At 43.4% G+C, this 11,591-nt stretch overlaps 3 non-coding genes across 3 annotated transcripts; all 3 read right to left on the bottom strand.

Annotated features, from left to right (window-relative positions):
• Positions 1-1,381: 1,381 nt before the first annotated feature.
• Positions 1,382-1,455, bottom strand: trnat-cgu (transfer RNA threonine (anticodon CGU)). Its single transcript has one exon. It is a non-coding gene; the product is annotated as a tRNA-Thr (tRNA).
• A 451-nt stretch (positions 1,456-1,906) lies between these two features.
• On the bottom strand, positions 1,907-1,979 carry trnak-uuu (transfer RNA lysine (anticodon UUU)). Its single transcript has one exon. It is a non-coding gene; the product is annotated as a tRNA-Lys (tRNA).
• Positions 1,980-6,942: 4,963 nt separating this feature from the next.
• Positions 6,943-7,015, bottom strand: trnak-uuu (transfer RNA lysine (anticodon UUU)). The gene has a single exon. It is a non-coding gene; the product is annotated as a tRNA-Lys (tRNA).
• Positions 7,016-11,591: the final 4,576 nt, after the last annotated feature.

Genomic DNA, 11,591 nt, shown 5'->3' with positions numbered 1-11,591 from the left:
GTAAGTACAGTGTGAAAGAGAAGGTCCGGAGCTGGGCCAAGCAGAAGCGGGTGGTGCAGTGGGCTGGAGCTGGTATGCGTGTATACCAGGACTTTACGGTGGAGCTGGCAAGGAAGCGGGCTGCCTTCAACCGGGTGAAGAGGGCACTGTACGTTAGCAAGGTGCGGTGCGGCATTGTATATCCAGCGAAACTGAGGGTGACTTATAAGCTCAGGGACTTTTATTTTGGAACGGCGGAAGCAGCGGAGGAGTTTGCGAAAGCAGAAGGACTGTGGCAGAACTGACAAACTGAGGAATGGCCATGTGCCGATGTAACCTCATGACTGTATTTTCTTCTTTTTTGTATCACTGCGCGCGAGTGTAGAGATTAAAGGAGCCAAGGTGGTATACATTTGGACGAGGGAAGGGACGGGACTTTCACTCGAAATGAGAGTTCTTTGGGGTGTAGGTGGATATGTGGGGTTTGTGTGCTAAAAGGGGATCTTCGGGCTTTCCTGGGGCCGGGCAATTGGGAAAGGGACCCGGGCAGGGGCCTCCACGCTGGCCGGTTTAAGCCGGCCAGTGAACGGGAGTGAGGTGGGGGGAGGGGCTGCGGCCATCGGAGCCTGGCAGAACAGGGTCCGAGTGGTCGAGCCGGGGTGGAAAGTTGGGGGGAAGGAACCGAGGGTAGGGGGAGGAGTTTTACAAGAGGCAGTGGACGGGAGGAGCTGGAGACCGGGGGCGTCGGTAGGGGGGGCGCGGGGGCGGGGGGTGGGGTGCTGTGGGGGCGGGGGGGGGCTGCTGTGTAACATTAAGGGTGACTATGGGTAATCCCTGATTTATTTCTGTCATTTGTTTATGTAAACATGCGGGTTGAGGATTGGGGGTTGGTGGGTAGATGGGATCGTTGTTGTTATTATGGGGATTGACATACCTTGCTGATTATTGTTTATTGTTGATGGATGTAAATGTGGGAGAAAATGTGAAAAAGGAGGAGAATTTTTTTAAAATGAAAAAAAAAAATGTTCCTACTGGATTTCCTGATGTCAATCCTGTCGTGCATTCAAAGGAAAATACTGCAGATGTTGTGAACCTGCATGAGAAGCTAAATATGATTGGATTAAAGCTCAGAAAATTAGAGGATGTCTGTGGAGCCAGACACAGAGTTAATGTTTCAAATCCGTGTGATCCTAATTCAGAGCTGAAGCGAGGTTACATGCAAAGGATTAGATGAGGAAAATGGAAGTTGCGTGAAAAATGGAAGTTTGAATCAAGTTTGACACAAATCAAGGGGAAGCAATCTTGAGGGTCAGTATCTCAGAACTGCTGTCAACATTTTTTGTGTTCACCATTAAATGAGGAGCATTCGTCACAGGCTACATGCTTTGATCTGAACATATAAAGGTACTGCTGAGATTTGAACTCAGGATCTCCTATTTACGAGACAGTCACTTTAACCATCTAAGCCACAGCACCAAACTGCAAGACAGCTTTGCAAGTGTAGAACAGATTTCAATTGTTTTGATTAAATTTTGTATTGTTGATTTCTCCTGCTGACTTTGAGAGTGCAAACTAAAATATTCATCGGCACTGGGCTTTTGAAACTGAAAAATTGCAGTTATTTCTGAAAGTTATTAATTTAAAAGAAGTTCTGCAGGAAAGAAGTATACAAACAGGAAATATTTTGCGAATTGGGAAGTGATTAAACATGGCCAGAAAACTCCAGTGGTATAATGCAGGACAAGACAAGGAGAGAGTTTTACATTCACTGAAAATCTAGCAAAAATTCTTGAAAATTCTGGACGGCTGTTGCAATTTGGCAAACACGACGTTGTCACGGTTCTTCCACTTTCCGTAAAGCATCCTGCATTCTTTATTTTTACTTCCTACCGTTCATTGGGAAGCAAACGCCTTGAGCCAAAATCAAAACCCTGACAGGGACTTGAACCCTGGACCCTCAGATTAAAAGTCTAATGCTCAACCGACTGAGCTATCAGGGCCGACTTCAAAAATACTTTCATAGCTCACGTCAAAGTCTCATATTGTATCTTTTGAATTTCCTTCACTGGTCATTCAGCCTCTCCAGCTCATTTCCCTCGCAAGCAGACCGGCAGCCTCCCTTCGGCTTTCTTTCTCAAATTCTTCAGCTTGTACTCGCATTTTACCAATGACCTGAGATGTGACAACTGTTGTTACCCAGGGACATGCACTGGGACTTCAAGTCATTGAAGATTACGTTTAGTTCGCTGAGATATCAGTGGGAAGCTGCAGAGATACAGATTGTATTTTGAGAGAGGGAACAAAGCATGTCACCTGTTGTTTGTTGTGGCAGAGTGTGAACGCAAGGAAGCGCATCTAGTAAAGTAGCAAATTCTGCAAATCGCTAAGTTTCAGGGTGTAAATAGATCTGTCAATGCCACATCTTCATGGAAAACGCCCCATCCTTTATCCCGCCCAAATCGTTCTTGCTGACATGCAGCAACATATATCGTCCAATAAAAAGGCAAATTACTGCAGATGTGAATTCTGAATTAAAACAGGAAATGATGGAAAATCTCAGTGGGTCTGGCAGCATCTGTGAAGAGAGAACCGAGCTAACGTTTCGAGGTTGGGTCACTCTTCATCAGAGTAAATCATTTAATCATTCAATCTTTGCTCACAGACATCGCTGACAGACATTCAAAATGTTCCTACTGGATTTCCTGAGGTCAATCCTGTCGTGCATTCAAAGGAAAATACTGCACATGTTGTGACTCTGCATGAGAAACTAAAAATGATTGGATTAAAGCTCATAAAATTTGAGGATGTCTGTGGAGCCAGACACAAAGTTAATTTTTCAAATCCGTGTCATCCTTATTCAGAGCTGAAGCGAGGTTACATGCAATGGAGTAGATGAGGAAAATGGAAGTTGCGTGAAAAGTGGAAGATATGGAAGTTTGAATCAAGGGAAAGCAATCTTGAAGGTCAGTACCAAAGAAATGTTGTCAACATTTTCTGTGTTCACCATTAAATGAGAAGCATTCTTCACAGGCTACATGCTTTGACCTGAATGTATAAAGGTATTACTGAGATTTAAACTCAGGATTTCTTGATTACAAGACAAGCGCTTTAACCATCTAAGCCACAGCACCAATCTGCAAGACAACTTTGCAAGTGTAGAACAGATTTCAATTATTTTGATTGAACATCAGTATTGTTGATTTCTCCTGCTGACTTTGAGAGTGCAAATTAAAATATTAATCGGCACTGGGCTTTTGAAACTGTAAAAATTGCAGTTATTTCTGATAGTTATTAATTTAAAAGCAGTTCTGCAGGAAAGGAGAATACAAACAGGAAATATTTTGCGTATTGGGAAATTATTAAACATGGCCAGAAAACTATAGTGGTATAATGCTGGATAAGACCACGAGAGAGTTTTTACATCAATTGAAAATCTAGCACAATTTTAGAAAATTCTGGACAGCTGTTGCAATTTGGCAAACACGACGTTGTCACGGTTCTTCCACTTTCCATAAAGCATCCTGCATTCTTTATTTATCATTTCCTACCGTTCATTGGGAAGCAAACGCCTTGAGCCAAAATCAAAACCCTGATAGGGACTTGAACCCTGGACCCTCAGATTAAAAGTCTGATGCTCTACCGACTGAGCTATCAATGCCCATTCCAAAAACTTTCTCACAGCTCATTTCAAAGTCTCATGTTCTACCGACTGAGCTACCAGGGCACATTACAAAAATGTTCTCATAGTTCAGTTCAAAGTCTCATATTGTATCTTTTGAATTTCCTTCACTGGTCATTCAGCCTCTCCAGCTCATTTCCCTCGCAAGCAGACCGGCAGCCTCCCTTCGGCTTTCTTTCTCAAATTCTTCAACTTGGACTCGCATTTTACCAATGACCTGTGATGTGACAACTGTTGTTACCCAGGGACATGCACTGGGACTTCAAGACATTGAAGATTACGTTTAGTTCGCTGAGATATCAGTGGGAAGCTACAGAGATACAGATTGTATTTTAAGAGAGGGAATAAAGGGTGTCATCTGTTGTTTGTTGTGGCAGAGTGTGAACGCAAGTAAGCTCATCTAGTAAAGTAGCAAATTATGCAAATCGCAAAGCTTCAGGGTGTAAATAGATCTGTCAACGCCACATCTTACTGGAAATCCTTTATCCCGCCCAAATCGTTCTTGCTGACATGCAGCAACATATCTCGTCCAATAAAAAGGCAAATTACTGCAGATGTGAAATCTGAAAAAAAACAGGAAATGATGGAAATTCTCAGAGGGTCTGCAGCATCTGTGAAGAGAGAACCGAGCTAACGTTTCGAAGTTGGGTCACTCTTCATCGGAGTAAATCATTTAATCATTCAATCTTTGCTCACAGACATCGCTGACAAACATTCAAAATGTTCCTACTGGATTTCCTGAGGTCAATCCTGTCGTGCATTCAAAGGAAAATACTGCACATGTTGTGAATGTGCATGAGAAACTAAAAATGCTTGGATGAAAGCTCATAAAATTTGAGGATGTCTGTGGAGCCAGACACAAAGTTAATGTTTCAAATCCGTGTGATCCTTATTCAGAGCTGAAGCATGGAGTACATGCAATGGAGTAGATGAGGAAAATGGAAGTTGCGTGAAAAATGGGAGATATGGAAGTTTGAATCAAGTTTGACATAAAACAAGCAAAAACAATCTTGAAGGTCAGAACAACAGAAATGTTGTCAACATTTTCTATGTTCACCATTAAATGAAGACCATTCTTCACAGGTTTCATACTTTGACCTGAATGCATAAAGGTACTGCTGAGTATTGAACTCAGGATCTCCTGTTTACAAGACAGGAGTTTGAACCATCTGAGCCACAGCACCAATCTGCAAGCCAGGTTTGCAAGTTTAGAACAGATTTCAATTGTTTTGATTAAACATCCGTCTTGTTGATTTCTCCTGCTGACTTTGAGAGTGCAAATTAAAATATTCATCATCACTGGGCTTTTGAAACTGTAAAGATTGCAGTTATTTCTCAAAGTTATTAATTTAAAAGCAGTTCTGCAGGAAAGAAGTATACAAACAGGAAATATTTTGCGAATTGGCAAGTTATTAAACATGGCCAGAAAACTATAGTGGTATAATGCTGGATAAGACCAGGAGAGAGTTTAAACATCAACTGAAAATCTAGCAAAAATTCTTGAAAATTCTGGACGGCTGTTGCAATTTGGAAAACACGATGTTGTCACGGTTCTTCCACTTTCCAAAAAGCATCCTGCATTCTTTATTTTTATTTCTTACCGTTCATTGGGAAGCAAACGCCTTGAGCCAAAATGAAACCCCTGATAGGGACTTGAATCCTGGACCCTCAGATTAAAAGCCTGATGCTCTACCGACTGAGCTACCAGGGCCCAACGTCAAAACGTTCTCATAGCTCACTTCAAAGTCTCATATTATATATTTTGAATTTCCTTCACTGGTCATTCAGCCTCTCCAGCTCATTTCCCTCGCAAGCAGACCGGCAGCCTCCCTTTGGATTCCTTTCTCAAATTCTTCACTTGGACTCGCATTTTACCAATGACTTGAGATGTGGCAACTGTTGTTGCCCACGGACATGCACTGGGACTTCAGGACATTGAAGATTACGGTTAGTTCGCTGAGATATGAGTGGGAAGCTACAGAGATACAGATTGTATTTTAAGAGAGGGAATAAAGGGTGTCATCTGGTGTTTGTTGTGGCAGAGAGTGAACGCAAGTAAACTCATATAGAAAACTAACAAATGATGCAAATTGCAAATTTCAGGGTGTAAATAGATCTGTCAACACCACATCTTCATGGAAAATGCCCAACAATTTATCCCGCCCAAATCGTTCTTGCGGACATGCAGCAACATATATCGTCCAATAAAAAAGCAAATTACTGCGGATGTGAAATCTGAATTAAAACAGGAAATGATGGAAAATCTCAGTGGGTCTGGCAGCATCTGTGAAGAGAGAACCGAGCTAACGTTTCGAAGTTGGGTCACTCTTCATCAGAGTAAATCATTTAATCATTCAATCTTTGCTCACAGACATCGCTGACAAACATTCAAAATGTTCCTACTGGATTTCCTGAGGTCAATCCTGTTGTGCATTCAAAGGAAAATACTGTACATATTGTGAATCTGCATGAGAAACTAAAAATGCTTGGATGAAAGCTCATAAAATTTGAGGATGTCTGTGGAGCCAAACACAAAGTTAATGTTTCAAATCCGTGTGATCCTTAGTCAGAGCTGAAGCGAGGTTACATGCAATGGAGTAGATGAGGATAATGGAAGTTGCGTGAAAAATGGGAGATATGGAAGTTTGACGTAAAACAGGGGAAAGCAATCTTGAAGGTCAGTACCACAGAAATGTAGTAACCATTAACTGAGAAACATTCATCTCAGGCTACATGCTTTGACCTGAATGTATAAAGGTACTGCTGAGATTTGAACTCAGGATCTCCTGTTTACAAGACAGAGCACTTTAACCATCGAAGCCACAGCACCAATGCGCAAGACAGTTTTGCAAGTGTAGAACAGATTTCAATTATTTTGATTAAACATCAGTATTGTTGATTTCTCCTGCTGACTTTGAGAGTGCAAATTAAAATATTCATCGTCACTGGCCTTTTGAAACTGTAAAGATTGCAGTTATTTCTGAAAGTTATTAATTTAAAAGCAGTTCTGCAGGAAAGAAGTATACAAACAGGAAATATTTTGCGAATTGGTAAGTGATTAAACATGGCCAGAAAACTATAGTGATATAATGCAGGACAAGACAAGGAGAGAGTTTAAACATCAACTGAAAATCGAGCAACAATTCTTGAAAATTCTGGACGGCTGTTGCAATTTGGCAAACACGACGTTGTCACGGTTCTTCCACTTTCCATAAAGCATCCTGCATTCTTTATTTTTATTTCCGGCCGTTAATTGGGAAGCAAACGCCTTGAGCCAAAATCAAAGCCCTGACAGGGACTTGAACCCTGGACCCTCAGATTAAAAGTCTGATGCTCTACCGACTGAGCTATCAGGGCCCATTTCAATAATCCTCTCATAGCTCCCGTCAAAGTCTCATATTGTATCTTTTGAATTTCCTTCACTGGTCATTCAGCCTCTCCAGCTCATTTCCCTCGCAAGCAGACCGGCAGCCTCTCACTAATACGTCCATTTGCTTCCAAATGGGAGTAGATCCTGTCTCGAAGAATTCTCTCCAGTAATTTCCCTACCACTGACGTAAGGCTCACCGGCCTGTAGTTCCCGGGATTATCCTTGCTACCCTTCTTAAACAGAGGAACAACATTGGCTATTCTCCAGTCCTCCGGGACATCCCCTGAAGACAGTGAGGATCCAAAGATTTCTGTCAAGGCCTCAGCAATTTCCTCTCCAGCCTCCTTCAGTATTCTGGGGTAGATCCCATCAGGCCCTGGGGACTTATCTACCTTAATATTTTTTAAGACACCCAACACCTCGTCTTTTTGGATCACAATGTGACCCAGGCTATCTACACCCCCTTCTCCAGACTCAACATCTACCAATTCCTTCTCTTTGGTGAATACTGATGCAAAGTATTCATTTAGTACCTCACCCATTTCCTCTGGCTCCACACATAGATTCCCTTGCCTATCCTTCAGTGGGCCAACCCTTTCCCTGGCTACCCTCTTGCTTTTTATGTACGTGTAAAAAGCCTTGGGATTTTCCTTAACCCTATTTGCTAATGACTTTTCGTGACCCCTTCTAGCCCTCCTGACTCGTTGCTTAAGTTCCTTCCTACTTTCCTTATATGACACACAGGCTTCGTCTGTTCCCAGCCTTTTAGCCCTGACAAATGCCTCCTTTTTCTTTTTGACGAGGCCTACAATATCACTCGTCATCCAAGGTTCCCGAAAATTGCCGTATTTATCTTTCTTCCTCACAGGAACATGCCAGTCCTGTATTCCTTTCAACTGACACTTGAAAGCCTCCCACATGTCAGATGTTGATTTGCCCTCAAACATCCGCCCCCAATCTATGTTCTTCAGTTCCCGCCTAATATTGTTATAATTAGCCTTCCCCCAATTTAGCACATTCATCCTCGGACCACTCTTATCCTTGTCCACCAGTACTTTAAAACTTACTGAATTGTGGTCACTGTTACCGAAATGCTCCCCTACTGAAACATCTACCACCTGGCCGGGCTCATTCCCCAATACCAGGTCCAGTACCGCCCCTTCCCTAGTTGGACTGTTTACATATTAGAACATAGAACATAGAACATAGAACAATACAGCGCAGTACAGGCCCTTCGGCCCACGATGTTGCACCGAAACAAAAGCCATCTAACCTACACTATGCCATTATCATCCATATGTTTATCCAATAAACTTTTAAATGCCCTCAATGTTGGCGAGTTCACTACTGTAGCAGGTAGGGCATTCCACGGCCTCACTACTCTTTGCGTAAAGAACCTACCTCTGACCTCTGTCCTATATCTATTACCCCTCAGTTTAAAGTTATGTCCCCTCGTGCCAGCCATATCCATCCGCGGGAGAAGGCTCTCACTATCCACCCTATCCAACCCCCTGATCATTTTGTATGCCTCTATTAAGTCTCCTCTTAACCTTCTTCTCTCCAACGAAAACAACCTCAAGTCCGTCAGCCTTTCCGCATAAGATTTTCCCTCCATACCAGGCAACATCCTGGTAAATCTCCTCTGCACCCGCTCCAAAGCCTCCACGTCCTTCCTATAATGCGGTGACCAGAACTGTACGCAATACTCCAAATGCGGCCGCACCAGAGTTCTGTACAGCTGCAACATGACCTCCCGACTCCGGAACTCAATCCCTCTACCAATAAAGGCCAACACTCCATAGGCCTTCTTCACAACCCTATCAACCTGGGTGGCAATATTGTTTTAAGAAGCCCTCCTGGATGCTCCATACAAACTCCGCCCCATCTAAGCCCCTGGCACTAAGTGAGTCCCAGTCAATATTGGGGAAGTTGAAGTCTCCCATCACCACAACCCTGTTGTTTTTACTCTTTTCCAAAATCTGTCTACCTATCTGCTCCTCTATCTCCCGCTGGCTGTTGGGAGGCCTGTAGTATACCCCCAACATTGTGACTGCACCCTTCTTATTCCTGATCTCTACCCATATAGCCTCACTGCCCTCTGAGGTGTCCTCTCGCAGTATAGCTGTGATATTCTCCCGAACAAGTAGCGCAACTCCACCTCCCCTTTTACATCCCCCTCTATCCTTCCTCAAACATCTAAATCCTGGAACGTTTAGCTGCCAAGCCTGCCCTTCCCTCAACCAGGTCTCTGTAATGGCAACAACATCATAGTTCCAAGTAGTAATCCAAGCTCTAAGTTCATCTGCCTTACCCGTAATGCTCCTTGCATTAAAACATATGCACTTCAGGCCACCAGACCCGCTGTGTTCAGCAACTTCTCCCCGTCTGCTCTGCCTCAGAGCCACACTGTCCCTATTCCCTAGTTCTCCCTCAATGCTCTCACCTTCTGACCTATTGCTCCCGTGCCCACCCCCCTGCCATACTAGTTGAAACCCTCCCGTGTGACACTAGCAAACCTCGCGGCCAGGATATTTATGCCTCTCCGGTTTAGATGCAACCCGTCCTTCTTATACAGGTCACACCTGCCCCGGAAGAGCTCCCAGTGGTCCAGATAATGGAAACCCTCCCTCCTACACCAGCTGTTTAGCCACGTGTTTATCTGCTCTATCTTCCTATTTCTAGCCTCACTGGCACGTGGCACAGGGAGTATCCCGAGATTACAACCCTCGAGGTCCTGTCTTTTAACTTTCTGCCTAGCTCCCTGAACTCCTGCTGCAGGACCTCATGCCCCTTCCTGCCTATGTCGTTAGTACCAATATGTACAACGACCTCTGCCTGTTTGCCCTCCCCCTTGAGGATTCCCTCTACCCGTTCGGAGACATCCTGGACCCTGGCACCAGGGAGGCAACATACCATCCTGGAGTCTCTTTGACGTCCACAGAAGCACCTATCTGTGCCCCTGACTATAGAGTCCCCTATTACTATTACTCTTCTGCGCTTTGACCCTCCCTTCTGAACATCAGAGCCAGCCGTGGTGCCACTGCTCTGGCTGCTGCTGTTTTCCCCTGATAGGCTATCCCCCCCGACAGTATCCAAAGGGGTATATCTGTTCGAGAGGGGGACAATCACAGGGGAGAAAAATGGCCAGAAAACTATAGTGGTATAATGCTGGATAAGAACAGGAGAGAGTTTTTACGTTAACTGAAAATCTAGCAAAAATTCTTGAAAATTCTGGACAGCTGTTGCAATTTGGCAAACACAACGTTGTCACGGTTTTTCCACTTTCCATAAAGCATCCTGCATTCTTTATTTTTATTTCCGACCGTTCATTGGGAAGCAAACGCCTTGAGCCAAATTCATAGCCCTGACAGCAACTTGAACCCTGGACCCTCAGATTAAAAGCCTGATGCTCTACCTACTGAGCTACCAGGGCCCATTATAAAAATATGCTCATAGCTGACTTCAAAGTCTCATATTGTATCTTTTGAATTTCCTTCACTGGTCATTCAACCTCTCCAGCTCATTTCCCTCGCAAGTAGACTGGCAGCCTCCCTTCGGCCTTCTTTCTCAAATTCTTCAACTTGGACTCGCATTTTACCAATGACCTGTGATGTGACAACTGTTGTTACCCAGGGACATGCACTGGGACTTCACAACATTGAAGATTATGTTTAGTTCGCTGAGATGTGAGTGAGAAGCTGCAGAGATACAGGTTGTATTTTGAGAGAGGGAATAAAGCGTGTCATCTGTTGTTTGTTGTGGCAGAGTGTGAACGCAAGTAAGCTCATCTAGTAAAGTAGCAAATTCTGCAAATCGCAAATTTCAGGGTGTAAATAGATCTGTCAACACCACATCTTCATGGAAAATGCCCAACAATTTATCCCGCCCGAATCGTTCTTGCTAAAATGCAGCAACATATATCGTCCAATAAAAAAGCAAATTACTGCGGATGTGAAATCTGAATTAAAACAGGAAATGATGGAAAATCTCAGTAGGTCTGGCAGCATCTGTGAAGGGAGAACCGAGCTAACGTTTCGAAGTTGGGTCACTCTTCATCAGAGTAAATCATTTAATCATTCAATCTTTGCTCATAGACATCGCTGACAAACATTCAAAATATTCCTACTGGATTTCCTGAGGTCAATCCTGTCGTGCATTCAAAGGAAAATACTGCACATATTGTGAATCTGCATGAGAAACTAAAAATGCTTGGATTAAAGTTCATAAAATTTGAGGATGCCTGTGGAGCCAGACACAAAGTTAATGTTTCAAATCCGTGTGATCCTTATTCAGAGCTGAAGCGAGGTTACATGCAATGGAGTAGATGAGGAAAATGGAAGTTGCGTGAAAAATGGGAGATATGGAAGTTTGAATCAAGTTTGACATAAAACAAGCGAAAACAATCTTGAAGGTCAGGACCTCAGAAATGTTGTCAACATTTAATATGTTCACCATTCTTCACAGGAAACATGCTTTGACCTGAATGTATAAAGGCACTATTGAGATTTGATCTCAGGATCTCCTGTTTACAAAACACGCGCTTTAACCAGCTAAGCCACAGCA

This window comes from Scyliorhinus torazame, chromosome 4 (genome assembly GCF_047496885.1).
Source record: "Scyliorhinus torazame isolate Kashiwa2021f chromosome 4, sScyTor2.1, whole genome shotgun sequence".
Classification (NCBI taxonomy): Eukaryota; Metazoa; Chordata; class Chondrichthyes; order Carcharhiniformes; family Scyliorhinidae; genus Scyliorhinus; species Scyliorhinus torazame.
This window is presented reverse-complemented; position numbering and strand designations above follow the sequence as displayed.